The sequence below is a fragment of the Peromyscus leucopus genome, chromosome 2 (assembly GCF_004664715.2).
Source record: "Peromyscus leucopus breed LL Stock chromosome 2, UCI_PerLeu_2.1, whole genome shotgun sequence".
Lineage (NCBI taxonomy): Eukaryota > Metazoa > Chordata > Mammalia > Rodentia > Cricetidae > Peromyscus > Peromyscus leucopus.
In genome coordinates, this window is record NC_051064.1 from 38,248,825 (window position 1) to 38,264,357 (window position 15,533).

The 15,533-nt window shown below is 36.7% G+C and overlaps 1 protein-coding gene across 11 annotated transcripts in view; it reads right to left on the reverse strand.

Moving 5' to 3' along the window:
• Positions 1-14,659, reverse strand: part of Fut9 (fucosyltransferase 9) — a 206,322-nt gene extending 191,663 nt beyond the window's left edge. For 2 of the 11 annotated variants that reach the window (XM_028861155.2, XM_037202478.1), the window contains exons 1-2: positions 13,609-14,416; positions 6,003-6,128 (exon numbers count right to left, since the gene is read on the reverse strand). The gene's annotated coding sequence lies outside the window, so the exon portion shown is untranslated. Of the gene's footprint in view, positions 1-6,002; positions 6,627-12,946; positions 13,575-13,608 lie in introns of those variants that run through there. The other 9 variants (XM_028861154.2, XM_028861159.2, XM_028861161.2 and 6 more) reach the window with 8 other exon arrangements.
• Between the last annotated feature and the right edge of the window lie 874 nt (positions 14,660-15,533).

Below are 15,533 nucleotides of genomic sequence, written 5' to 3' on the forward strand. Positions count from 1 at the left end.
ATTAAACTGAGTCCTCAAAAATGCTCACCCTGTTTTATTATGGTTTTCCCCATAATTGTCTTGTGATAGTTCTTCACATATTCTGCATTTAGTTCTTTATCATATATCTTTAAAAAATAAAACTCTACTCCAATTGAATGATATGCTCTCTAACTAATAGTTATGCCAAATTGATTGGTGACAATTTTATTTGGAGACAGGGTTTCTCTGTGTAGTTTTGGAGCTGTCCTTGATCTCCCTCTGTAGATCAGGCTGGCCTCGAACTCACAGAGATCTGCCTTGTTCTGCCTGCTGAGTGCTGGGATTAAAGGCATGTGCCACCACCACCTGGCTTATTGATATTTTTGATGCTGTATATATTTTTATTTATTTCTGTTCATCTGTGATTACAGAGACAAGAGAGCTGAAATCTTCAAACAGATTTTCAGATTTATCTCTTTATCCTTTTAATTTGATCCATTTTGCTTCTTGAATTAAGAAATTCTTTAACTGGATACCCATTGAATCTTGCAATCATGTTGTGAAATGCACTCATATGCACTTTTTATGTCCAGTGTTACTTAACTGATATTAACACAAAAACTCCTGTTTCTTTTTTTATTAAATAATATGATGCATCATTTTCTACCCTTCTGTTTTCAAGTAACCTATGTTTCTAAATTTTATTCTTTTATAAGTAATAATAAGACCTTGAGAGAGTTTTTGGCTTAAAACATAATGTTTAGTTAATAATTTTAATTAATTATTTTTACTCATCTTTAACTTTTATTTCATATGCTGTTAATAGACTGTTTTTACAGGAATATTAGGTTCAACATAAATTAAGATTTTTTTCTATATGACCGTTCAACCCATAAATTTGTAACTATTATCAGTATATTTTACAGCAGAGAACACCTCTAACAATTGATTAATATTCACTGAGACATGCTTGTCACCAAATAGTTTACAGTCTAAATCAAGGGCTTCTTTCTTTTCTAAAGCCCTTGATTAAATAGTGGCTCACTGGTTGCTGAATTTAGTTCAGCTCTTTAGCTCACTAACTTTACTCAGCAGCTACATGAACTGCTTCCTGTTTTTTTCCATTTTTTTCTGCTTATTTTTTATTGGTTCTGTTTTTGTGATGCCATTTTCTCTACCATAATAGTTACATGTCTTCAAAACATTTCTACTTGACCTAAATTTTACAATAACCATAAGTTACTTATCAGAGACTACATCAAAGTAATATGCTACATTAGGCAAAATGAAACAAATTTATATTTTCAAAAGTTCAGATGTACTAATATATACTCTAAATTTATATATGTAAACAATTAACTGTTATGTGGAGTAGCAACAATTAAAAAACATCCTTATGTTGACCTTGATTTTACTATCCCTAGGGTTCTTATCTTTAGGAAAACCAGGCTTCTGTCTCTATCTAATTTTTTTCTAATAGAGCACTTAATATATATACATCATAGTACTCTCTTGTTCTCAGATTTTCTTTTTGATTTTTATTTTATCCAAATGTGTATAGTGGTACATGTATTTTAATTGTTTGTTGGTTGGTTATCATGTTTTTAGTTTTTAGTTCTTTTGTCTTTAGTGTTTTTGTTGTTTGCTTGATATTTACTCTGTGCCTCACCCACCACCAACCAGCTCCCAAATAAATACACAAAGACTTATTCTTACTTATGAATACCTGGCCTTAGCTTGGCTTATTTCTAGCCAGCTTTTCTAACTTAAATTATCTCACTTCCCTTTAACTACATTTTGCCTCTGGGCTTTTTACCTCTCTTTATTCAATATATCTTGATTTTCTTCTTTTCCATGGCTGGCTGTGTGGCAGGGTGGCTGGCCCCTGGCATCCTCCTCTCCTTCTTCTTTTCTTGCTCCTCCTTCTTTTTCTCGATTTCTCCTCCTATTCTCTCTGCATGCCAGCCCTGCCTCCTCTTTCTCCTGTCTAGCTATTGGCTGTTCAGTTCTTTTATTAAACCAAGTATTTTAGGCAAGTAAAGTAACCCAACTATAAAGAGTTAAGTAAATGCAACATAAAAGAATGCAACACATCTTTGCACCACTAAACAAATAAAGCACAGCATAAACAAATGTAACACATCTTAAACTAATATTCCACATTTGACTCTTTAAAATTATGATTTGAGCCGGGCGGTGGTGGCGCACGCCTTTAATCCCAGCACTTGGGAGGCAGAGCCAGGCGGATCTCTGTGAGTTCGAGGCCAGCCTGGGCTACCAAGTGAGTTCCAGGAAAGGCGCAAAGCTACACAGAGAAACCCTGTCTCGAAAAACCAAAAAAAAAAAAAAAAAATTATGATTTGAGTACTATTTAGGAGAGCCCATTGAAAAAAGTCTAGTCTATTTCCTGTTTTTATAAAGAAATTTCTGCTTCCTTTTTAGTGTTTTTTCCTTCTGTCTGTTTTTTCTCTAGAACTTCAATTACAAGTGTAATGGTTTGATACTATCCTGGAGTTTTTGGAAAATGTTTCTTGAATTTTTGTTTATGTGTTTGTTTTCTTCTTCTTCCTCTTCTGTTTCCTTTTTCACTTCTTTCTCCTCTGTCTTTTCTTCTTCCTCATCCCCCTTTTCCTCTTTCCCCTCTTCTAATTCTTCTGCTTCCTCTTGCTCTTGCTTCCCCTCTGTCTCTGTCTCTCTCTCTGTCTCTATCTCTGTCTCTGTCTCTCTCTCTCTCTCTAGTCTATCAGTCACCATATTGAATATACCTCACAGTCCAACTTCGATATTATCTCTGGAGTCTCATTTTACGTTTTTAGACTCTTGGCAATGTTTTTATTTCTTTAAATTTTTCTAAGAATTTCTTTAAATGTTTTTATTTCTCTCAATGTTTTCGTAACTGTTTGTTAAATTTATTATGCAGGGTAAACTGAGATTTACAGTAATTATTTATGTCTGGACACAGCTTGCATATTTTATAGTCTAAGGCCATTTATTTGAGGCACTGAGTTATTCTAACCAGAAGTTGGCCTTTTATGTACTGAAGAACCCATTGCATTTCTTTGAACTTAAAAAGGAGGCTCAGAGAGGGGCTAGGGGATTTCTTGTAGAACATGCATTAGTAGATAGACGTACTGTGCATCTAATGTCTGATGGACATTTCTTTTTGGCTTTCAGCCTGTTTTAACATTTATCTCAAGCAAATATTCTTGAGTTCTAATTAAAATCAAGGTGAGTCACTTCAAGCAGACTTTCACTGGGGATTTTCATGGGTCTCATTCTGTCTCTTTATATCTCATACTTGATTTTCAATTATTTGTCAAAACTTTACTTTATGTATTACTAGATGATATAGATAGACCATACTGATTCTATGAACATCTCTACTGTGGTCAAATCCTTCTCTGAGCTTTTCCACACATATCAGGAACTGATGACCCACTTCTCCATGGAAGGACCTTTATACAATCTGAACATTTGTAGGCCCAATGAATTCAGTGTTTTATTGGGTTCAAGAACTGCTTCACTCTTGTTCTTCTTCTAGCATTCACTGTGTGGGAAGGATTTACAATCTTTCCAAAATATTTTATCAAGAGAGACCTTCAGTCAGCTAATGACTTTTAATAAATGTGAAAAACATTGTACCACACCAGCTTAGTTATGACTAAAAGGGAAAACTGCTTTTTTAAAGGCTCACTTAATCTTGTTCACATAAATATGATTCTAGTTATATTTTAACTACTCATTATATGCTACTTTCTATATAATTATACATCCACCAGTCAAGCCCAAATTTCTTAGTGGCGCTAGATTTGCTAATTACATAACTTGATTATCTAAGTATCACTTCCTAACTGTTTAAGCAAAAATAAAATGATTTTCTTTGATATTTGTTGAATGAGAATTTAGTGTTACCCAGTATTTTAGAAATTTCTAAATATTGTCTAATTGTACATTTTTAATAACCAAGTGTTTTACATAAAGGGAATAAGAGTCATATAGATCCTACAAAATTTGACGTTACTCTCTCAACTATTAATTCTATGAGACTTTGAGTCCATTTGTATGCAGTTACAGATTTATACTCTTTTCTCTATGTATGGTGTCTCTGTGAAGCTGTATATGTTAGACAGATTTTTTACTTTATCATTTTGTAAATGGTTTTATCATCTCTACTTTCTATGATGTTATCACACTGAAAATTATGTTCACTTTACCATACTTTCACAAGATTTTCACCAAAGTCTTCTGTCAGTGAACTTACTGCTTCACCATTCATGGTTCCCATGGAAACATACTAGCCTTCTGATTCACTCTAACCTTTGTATTCTCCTAAATACCATATATTCTATCATGTTTATGTAGCACCCTTATAATCTTGTCAGGAAAGGAATGAAACATTGTAGAAACAAAACAATTACCAAGAACATATTAATTATGAACATTGTGAAAAATATATTTTCAATAAAAATGCAAGAACTTGCAATTTTTAACTTTCCATAACAGTGTAGAATAAAAAATAAATTAACAGTAAGACTTGAAATGACTACATCATCAACCGATAGCAGCCAGCAAAAATTAAGAGCCAGAAACCATCATCACATCAGCACCTCCACTCTCCCTTCACAGAAGAAAACCCTGCATCCCTTAGAGGGTGGATTTTTTTTTTTTGTTATAATTTTATGGTCTGTAGAGTATGAGTGACCAATTCAAAACAGAATAAATTTGAAGATGGTATATAAAAGCAAGGAAAAGGCTTCTGCAGATTATAGAGTTAGTGCCTCAGTGATGGAGATGGGGTAGATGGGGCAGCAGATGTTTTGGTGTAAGAGCAAAATATTGTGAGAAAGAAATGAAGAAAGACACAAAAGGAGACTGAAAAGCATCCTCATCCTCAGTTTCATCTGAAAAAAAGAGAAGTTTGCAACTGTGGAGATTTCAGTTTGGGATCTCCAAAAACTGAAGTCAATCTTGGATAATGTAAATCCAATCAATCATTTGCTTTGTGAGTCTTATCTCAATTTCTAAAAGTATACAAAGTCAAATAAAACTTTAAGAATTAATTATGTATCACAAACAAAAATAAGCATTTTTATATTTAAATAAGTATTTATATAAAAAAATGATCATTATGACCCCCAAGGCATTGTTTCAATTATAATCCTCTCAAGGGACAAAATTTATTTGCTTTTGATTATTTGGAAACTTTAGTCTAATTTCTAAGGATAACATGTTAAAGAAATTTAAGGACATGTGTGCATGTAAACATTAAATGTTTTAGTGAGTTTTATTTATAATCTACACAGGTAAAATATACATTTCTTATAGTCTGTGGTTGTGGCTCAAATATTTACTTACTGGCATAGGAATTTTCAATGGCATAATCTCTCTTTAAAATATATGGTTGGGAGGAAATAATCTAAAATCTAATACTGCAAATTAAATGCAACATACTTGTTCTAAAAGCTCAGTGATTCAGAAATCTCAGGGATCCCATGTGCAAAAGCATCTTATCATTAGGATTCACATATAGCATGTGGTAGAAAAGGAGCCTGGCTAAAATAAGCATTTATTGAAGCTCTTTGCTATCACTGAGAGATAATTTCCCATGAGTCTTTCATATTTCTTCACTTCTTATGAATCACTGACTAGCTTACTTTCAACTGCTTTTAGGAGATGTTTGTAATTCAAGCACTCCAGGAAGTTATAAAGAGAGTCTCCTTCTGGAACAAAGGGAGGCACATTTAGTATCTATTACAAAAGATTTGCATTTTTACGTTGCTGTGCCTTTCTTGTAATGTGTAGGCATGTGAGGGTATGTTTAGTGAAAACTGAGCTCTGGAAACCAGTATAAAAATGTTGATCCTATTTGCTACCTCTATGAATAACAAACCTTCCTTTCTCTCTAACCTAGAAATCTAAAATCTTTTGTGAGTATCTGTGAAAGAATGACAGGTTTTTGAGCTAAGGAACAAGAAGAGTTTAAATCTCAGACTTCAGAGATGTTGACAATGATAAAGATAAAATGTTCATAGCAACATCACCTGCATTCTTTCTGCATGAGAAGTGTTGAGGTCCTTGCTGGTTTTCTCATGGGATTGAAGCGAGTCTACAGGAGTCAGTAACAAACACACAGTGAACAATAAATGGTCTTCTTCTTATTTTTTTGCCTGTATTGATAATAAATCAAGGAAGTTATTTCAGCATAATGAATAGGAAATAAGTAAAATGCAGATGTCAGAATGTCATCGCAACTGTTTCTAATTCTCCTATTGACAGAAACATGCCCTCCTCAATAGAATGAGCAGTAGTCTCACATGTACAGCCCTAATAATAGTAGCAGTAAGATTTATCCTTGGTAGTCTCAGGATTCTGAGACTTAGTGACAGTAATTAGAAAAATGAACACATACATCCAGTGGGACAGGGGACTTTACCATGTCCATCATAAGAATCTTGATTGTGTCCTGTGAGAAGAACCATGAAATCCATTACTTTTTAATATATTTGCTAAAATAAAATGGCAAGCAATACATTGTTTTATGCCCAAACCCCACCTAAGGTTATTCTATCATGGCAAACATGGAGCTTTTTATAAGTGACAATAAGGTAATAAGGTTCTCAGAAGCTGTTTTGTTTATTTGATTGCTCTCTCTCTCTCTCTCTCTCTCTCTCTCTCTCTCTCTCTCTCTCTCTCTCTCTCTCTCTGTGTGTGTGTGTGTGTGTGTGTGTGTGTGTGTGTGTGTGTGTGTGTGTTCAGGGACCTTTTCCAATTCAATGACTTTTGTATTCTCAGGGAGATTTTCCCATGAGAAAAAAAATGCCCCCCAAAAAAATCTCTTGAAATCATGGATGTGTGACACATGTACACACGTACTAGTATGTGGGCTCTTTGTCTTTGTCCACTTGAGTTAGAATTCAGATGAAAGTGACTCACTGGAAAATCAGAATGATGAAAAAAATTTAAATTCTTGGGATCGCTAGCACTATGTAGACATGATAACCCATCTTTCAGCCCCTGATATTGGTGAGAACTGAGGTAGTATTTTCTAGGAAATACAGGAAAATCCATAAAATAAAATTTAAATTAATTGTTTTTAAGTGAATATGCACATGTATAAGTATGTTCAGGACTCTCAGTGAGGAGAAGGGTTGGGTATGTTGGATATAGATGCTCAGATCACTTCTTTTACCTGTATCTGTAGAAAATAAAGGTTTTGAGACCCAGTTCTTGAGTTTATACCAAGATCATAGCAGGAAAGGCAAGGAACCAACACCTTGTGATAAGGTCTTGTGAATCTGTTTGACAATGTTTTACAGTAAAAAATAACATTTCATGTGCTTATTCCTTATCATCTCTTAACTATCAAAAGACTATTAAACCTGGGCAAACACATATGTCATATGTGCTAACAAGACATAAGTAGATTTCTTTTTTTTTTCTTTTCTTCCCATATGGTCCAATAGGAACTGCTTAAATATTATAGGAGAAAGAAAGACCACAGATGTGATTATAGACTTTAAGGGGCCATTGGCAGTGAGCGAGGCAATATCCTAATATAGCAGCTTTCCAGAGACAGTGAGAGAGTCAATCAACTTTATTAGCTCAGAGTGGATTATCTCCCACTGAATCCAGCTGTTGGTCCCTGAGTCCCAGCTGTTCATGAAATTGGATACACTGCACATCTTAAACTTCTAGAATGGGTCTTGGTCTCTGTCAAGGTCATCTTTTCTCTACTAAAGGCTGCTAAAGGTAAAAGATCAAGTTACATTCATGGAACAAGGTCACCAATATACTTTTACCACATTATTATATCTTGCTGTGAAGATTTCATAAATTTGTTCACACACACATACACACACACACACACACAAGTGTATGTATATGTATAAATGTGTGTATATACATATAGACATATATGATTCATGTAAAAATCAGATTCATGCTAATTCCTCTTGGGCAACCAACAGAAAACATAAAATAAATGAATTCTTAATGTGCATAAAATAGTTTTTTTCATGCAAAACTATTCAAGTAACCTAAGATTCTATTGCAAACTATTACTTTGCTATAGCTACGATAATATAAATTTTGATGACTATGAAAAGAATCTTTCAGTCTATGGTCAACATTATAAATCTCTCCAAACTATTTCCCAAAAATACATTTTAACATTCCAACTAAGTTTTATCTGTTTTTCTTTCAATTGTTACCATTCAATAAATGTTCCTTATAAATAAGTTAGAGATTTTAATTACTTAAGTTTAAATATGCTTTATTAAAATCATTTGTAGACTTGTAAGTATTGAGGATGCAATATAGGAATTATTTATAGCTTCTTGTCCTGTATTTACTCACTTTCTTGTGAATGGTTGCTAAAAAGACAAAGTAGGCAATTCTAATCACTAATGAAAGTATACAAATTAGTTACATTTCCCTTGGAAATTTACCTTGTGACCTAATTACAAAATGTGTTTATTTGTAAGGATTATAAATATGCAGATATATTTGTTTAAGATAACATAATAAATGTCTGTATTGTCAGAACTTTTTTGACATTATATTTAAGTATAGGCAGCAACAAAGTCATATGCTTTCAAGGAAATGTATTAATTTCATATCAAGCCTTAATAATGACATATCTTTGCCCTAAATTAAATGCAATGAAGACTTGCTCAAGTTGTGTTCTTTTTAAGTTGTGTGATTTTTCTTGGATCATCTCTTCCAAGAAGATAGGGCTGCCTTACTTTAAGGGCAGTCAGTATTTCATCAATCTTTCTTATTTATAAGCTGCCTCTCGAGCTAAACTGTAATATGTCTGAAGTCAGAGCCTATGTCATATTCTTTCATCTGTTTGTATTCATCACATCTGATCTTACAGTATAGTAAGATCTCAGTTAATGAAGGATGAATTGCACTGCAAAGAAATTAGGTCATGGAAACCTTAGAAATGCAATTCTTCTGTTAGACAAATTTGCCTTCTTTTTTTTTTTTTTTTTTTTTTTTTTTTGGTTTTTTGAGACAGGGTTTCTCTGTGTAGCTTTGTGCCTTTCCTGGAACTCACTTAGTAGCCCAGGCTGGCCTATAACTCACAAAGATCCACCTGCCTCTGCCTCCCAAGTGCTGGGATTAAAGGCGTGTGCCACCAACGCCCGGCTCAAATTTGCCTTCTAAAGGGCTCAAAGACAAATTCCTTTAACAAGGGACCCTTCAAGCCTGGTTCCTCATCTGTTGAGCAAGCCACCAAGCAATCCAGCATGCTGATTCTGCTAACTACCTCCAATCCAGCCACACTCAGACATTACAATATTGTTCCATGTGATTACTTAGTTATCTACATATTCATTCTTTTTCTTTGCAAAGATGACAATGATGATCCACCATGTCCAAGAGAGAATGTATCTGACAATTTATTATTTAGCCAGTAATAGGGATGGCACCTTATTGGCATATTCTTGCACTTTCCTGTTGTCCCCTGTCAATGAAGAGAAATTTACGGAGGCCAGGATTATCAGAACTGGTTTTTAACTTTGTGAAACAGATTTTTCTTCCCTAACTACCCAAGCTATTTAGTCTATGGGACACAAAGATCAAAGTGAAAAATAAGCACACAGATGTGTAAACTTTCTTTGTGGTGAAATAAAAATTAAGTAAACACACAGATGAAAACTACAAATTCAGTTCTGTTCCTCACTTAAAGAAGCTAGTGTCTGTTTTCGGAACATCTTCCAAACAACTATTTCTAAAAAGTAAAATGGAAAATGCCTGTGGTATATTGCTACTGTAAGATAAACTTACACTGTGTAAGTGCATAATTGATGAGAAAAATGAAAAGTTAAATGAAATATTTTGGGTAGCCCGGTTGCTGTATAATTTTAAAATGTTTACCAAGGATTAACAATAAAGTGACAAAAACATGTCAGGATGCATGGTTGTCATCAACTGTGGTGATTAAAGATTAAACGCCAAGGTGGACTCTGATCACTAAAGGTTAAGCATTGCGGTGGACTCTGAAGCAGAAAGGACCTTTCCTTGTGTTTAGCTTCCTGTTTGCTTTAATGCTGAAACTGAATAACCCTGCCTTACAAATGAGGGGCTTGTTCTAATGTCATCAAAAGATAGACACCACATGGAGAGAGGAGACTTGGATTCGTATTCTAAATCTATTACTTCAAGACTTAGAAAAATCACAATTAAAACAATGGCAATGGAATGTCCTTCAAATCCTCTAATCAACCTCTAAATTCTACCAGTCATTTCATTTGCAATTAAATGAATCAAGCTATATTTCAAGCAGACTCAAGTCACAGCAAAGAATGTATATGTCTTTTGCCGGTGCATGCCTTTGCTTTGTTGTTTTGAGTGAGACCAAGTTGACCTTGAACTCATGACCTTCCTGCCTCAGCCTCCCAAATACTGGAATAATTGGCACGTGGCAAGACATCAAAGGAAATGCTTATTTACATAAGTATCTTAATCACACATCTTAGAAAACTGTGAAACTTTGGTGGAATCACTATACTAGTTTTGAAGTTATCTCTATTTTGTTCCCTGAGAAGGTTTGCTGTTAAATATTACTGTATAGACTGGGGCTAGAAACAAAAATTATTATGAATGCTTATATAATGCTTTATTATTCATCCTATTGGTTGCTTTTTGAACTCTTAAAATTTGTATGTTATAATATATAGACTACTGTGTGATTAAATAAAGTGCAAATATAAATAAAATTGAAAGAGACATCCACCAACATTGTAAACCAGCACAAGATATTGTAAACTTAGGTATTAGTTTATATATTCATTGTCCTAAGGTTTGGTTTAAAATATGTCTAGAATTTAGTTCAATTAGATAGTTTACCTGAATTTGCCTTTGACCCTCAAATTTTAGAGAAAGAAATTAAATAATCACTTCATTAAAAAGAAAAAAAAGTTGCATTTTTTATTCCTGAAATTAAGAGGCTTCTAAAAAATCAAGTTGGAAAACCGCTGCTACCTAAAGCACCACATAATAGGAACTGTATTCAGTTTTCCTCATTTAATAATAGTTCCAAGCCACTATCCCAGTTTCTTTATTTTCCCTCCATGCTTCCTTTTCCTCAGCCTTTTTCTCTTTTTACCTTGTACCCTCAGTAAAATAATTCACATGGAACATTCGACTAAATGACAACTTGTTGATGAAATACCTATGTCATTTACACAAATGTTAATACGTTTTTCCAAGGTAAATATTTACTTTAGACCTGTCCTCTTGATGGTACATAATTAAGAACATTACATACTCAACAATGTACCAGTCCAATATCAGTGCACCTGTCTCTTTACCTGTTCTATTTGATTGTTTTGTATAGTCTTACTAACTACAGAAACTTTAAATCCAGGAGGTTCTTGAATTTTTTATAAGAATTCCTGAAAAATAAAAATGAGTAAAATAAAAGAATTCTTAGAAATCTTTGCCATACTTTATGACACATTAATTTGCACGTTCATAGATAATTCTGAGACAATTTTAATATTGTGACAGAAATTAGAATTATGTTAGAATACATTGAATTGAACTTATGCTTATCACAAAATCAGAGCTGTCAGCATTACTCCTTCCTTTACTTTGTCCAGTCGTGGTCTATGTTTTTAGTGAAGACTCTTTATTTTAGGATATACTATACATATAAATTACCCCATTACTACACAAAAGGTAAATATTTCTGGAGGGAAAATTAAGAGATCCTTTGATTCAGCGTCTAACTCACTTATTGTTCACACAACATACTATACATGAATATCTGCAGCAATTGCAAACTTAAATACATGGTTTTGAGTGTTCTTCTTAGTTCAACACTACATGTAATTAAGCAAATTTCCATATTTAGAAAACCAAGAGTAAAGTTAGTACTCATGGCCCCGGGAGTTTTGATATAGCTGAACACATTTACTGACAACCACCACTGGTCACTGTGCTCCTACCCAGACCACACAAGGCAGAGAACTACAAAGAAAACAAAATGAAGTAAAATGCCTGATAATGCAAAAGGTGGGATTTTTTTTAAGGGAATCCTTGCTAAACAAACTCCTCATACAATTGATTGACTTTCCCTTCTGTTTTTTGTAAATTGAGAATTGCCTTTTCAAGAAGAAGATAGAACACATCCTCTCCATCAGCTGCACAGGTGAGGATAGCAATTCAAGTCTTTTCCCCCTGAAACTGCTTATAGAAATACCAAGAAACTTGTATTTACACAACCCATGCTTAAATAGGGTACCTTTCAAAGTTTCTTCCATTTCTTTGAATACTCCTAACTGTACATTACAACATTAACCCTATGTTCAGGAGTTCTGTGCAGTAAAATGCCACCTCAAAATTAATATTTTACAAGTTGTTAAAATGTAAATCATAAGTTGTGTGGGGCCTTATTTTAAGATAATAAGTACACAGAAATCTTGATACAAGTTGCAGTGTTTAAATTATCTCCCTCTTTCCTTTATCCTCTCTTAGTCAGATTCATTCACTGAACACAATGCCTATTCTCCGTCAAGCCAACCACAGACACAAGGAACCTGGTTTCAGCAAGAAAGGCTGCTGCACTCAGGAAGCTCATACAGAAATCCCATAGGGTTGGCAAAAGACTACACCACACCTGAAGAGCATGATGTAGAGGTCTTCTGCACAACGTTCCCCTCTTAGGCACTAAACGCAAAAAGAAATAGGGCTTTGGCTTATTGAAATTTCAGAAAAAGATTTCAAAGGTTAACTCTGCTGCCACCCTGTCCTCTTTCAAGAAAAATCTGTTTAACCTCAAGAGTTGATGGGCTTTGGGTGCCGTGGCTGAGGGCGATTCACAACTGTGCTAGGTGGTTGTTCTGCCCTAAGACCTACTTGAAAGAAAGACCGATTCTGGAAAAACAGGTAAAATAAGGTGCCTTTCCTGTACCCAGCCAACAAGCCCGCAGACAAGAAGGAATATAAACAAGGTAAATAAATAGTTACGCACTTTGAAACAGTGACAAAAGTTTAGTCCCACAAGGTTTGCTGGTTTTGTCCTTCCCTTTTCATGCTTGATCATCCCCTGAACAGTCCAGGTGCAGAGACACAAACACTCGGAAGGGAGGATCACCCCGTGTCAGTGTCAGTCTTGAGGTGAGTGTCAGAAAAGCTGGGAGGCAGCATCATATGGAGAGAATGAGGTCAGAATTCACTAAGACTACCCACTCTGAGAAGGAACCGGACAGCAGGACCGGTAGCTCTGTGGTCAGGCTTTGAGGGGAGGCGGGTCATGGGAGGACTTCGTGGAGAAAGCTGGGTCCGCGCGACAGCGCGCGGCAGAAGAGGGAATTCAGAAAGACATGGGGACAAGGAGGGCAGCAACGACCCTGTTTGAAGTGAGGCCAGGCAGGGGCTGTCTGCAGCGGGAGTAAGGGTAGCAGCCAGAGGGCCGAAGGGTGACGAGGGACTAAGATCTACAATCAGCTATCTCTGGAAGAGAAAGGGTTCAGGTTCCCGGCTGATCGAGTTGAAACCAAACGTCCCCGGAGACCTGCTGGAGATCCTGTGCCAAGAGGACTCCCAGCAGGTGGTTGGGGTGCCTCTCGCATCTAAGGATGTTCTGTGGGAGCTCAGCCCTGTGCCTGACACACTGGACTCTCTGGTACTCACCAATTCCATCCCAACCAGGGAAAGCGCCATCCAGGGCGCGTGAGGGTAGCGCAGCGCAGGCGGGACGAGGGCTTGCGGCGGTGGCGGCGCTGTCCTAGAAGCAGAGCTGGAGTCGGGGGACAGCCAGGCGGCGAGAGCGGCAGCAGGGGCGCAGGGCACCGGGGACGGGGAGAGCCGCTGCTCCAGAGCTGCAGCGCCCCGCGCGCTCTCTGCCCATCTCCGGGGCTGCTGAGGCTGCTGCTGCCCAGAGCAGCCAGGCGAGGGGGAGGGGAGCAGGCACGCGGCAAGGAGGGAGAGCAAAGAAAGGCAGGAGGGGGGGAAGGGATGCGCGAGGGGAGATGGAGATGATCACCGAGAGTTGGGAAGAGAAGGGAGGAGCACAGACGCTGAGTACAGGTTCTCACCAGAGGAGCTCCAAGATGAGGCTGTGGGTCTTGCCCCAAACCCCTGCCACGCCATGCTTCCCCCTTCGCGCCCTTTCCTTTGGCTCTTCCTCGGGTGGAGGTGGCTGGGAATACCCACGCTCTGCCGCGGCTGCAGTTTCAGCAAGCTGCCGCTTGTGCTGAGCTGGGAGGCTGCAAAGACAGAGCTCTGGGCGCCAGGCCTGTGGCACCTGTGTGTGCACACATAGCCGCTGGTTCCTTTGCTGAGGCTCCCAGATGCCCACTCTCAGCCTGTCACCTTCCTCCACTCTCCTTTTCGGTCAAACTGTGATTCTGTACGTGCATCAACCGCATCTATGGAGTTCTGTATTGCTATTTGTTTCCCTGGGCGCTATTTGGCACCGATTGTCCAGCCAGAAGGCAACAACAGGGAGCTCAGGACAGGCAACATTCTCCTGTCCCTTAAAATCTGCTGCCTGGATTGAGGTGCTTGTTCTCCCCTGGGGCTGACCAGCTAAAAAAGGATGATAAAAACAACAATATTTGTACCAGATTATCTTAGTGATTTAAGAAGGTTGTAAATGTGAAGGGCAGGGCTGCAGTTAGTACAGGTTTTCCTCTTTAGCCAACATTTAAAAATGAATAGGTAGGTAAGTAGGTAGGTAGACAAATGATAGATAGATAGATAGATAGATAGATAGATAGATAGATAGATGATGGATAGATATATAGATAGCAAAAAAGGGCTCAGCCTTCATTACCCCTTCTCCCATTTTACTAGGATAGGTTTGTTTACTGTATCAGGCTGCAAATCAATCCTGGCTATTTATTCTTAAACTGCAATGATTCAAATACATATAGAAACTATCTTTAGTGCCTCCTCCTACACTCCAAGAACTGGGAAATAAAGTCACACATTTAGTAAATACAAAGACAACCAGAGTATTATTGACTGATTCCTGTGAACCTTGATTTTTGCAATCTTCATTAAATGGGGATAGGCAGCAGGCAGGGAGCAAGTGGATGATGTGGATACAGGTGGAAAGTGGAGTCTAGGAAAGCTCTCCTCAAATAATACAGGAAGTGCCTCTGTACTCCTTGACAGAGGAGTGGAGGCAAGGAGGTTGTGTGTGTGTGTGTGTGTGTGTGTGTGTGTGTACCCACTCATGTGCATACATGCTACTTTTTTACATGTAGTAATCTTTCCTCTGCTAAAGGAATTTAGTCTCCAGAATAATTTAGACATTTTAATTTACATAATTATGTCTTATATAACAAATGTACTCATATTAAAATAAATGCGCTCTCAGATGTAAATGCAGTGTGAAAACATTTTTAATACAACAAGCCAGGCCTAAATATTAATGAAAACCTTCTATCTCTTCCTGTATCTTTTTACATGAACAAAAGTAAAAGTAAAATTTTAGTGACATTTAATATTTGATAGTGTCCCTGGCTTGTTAGACTCTTTCCTGTTGAGCGTGCATGCTAATGAAAATATTTGATTTCACATCTACCTAATGATAAGAGTAAGAGAAGGAT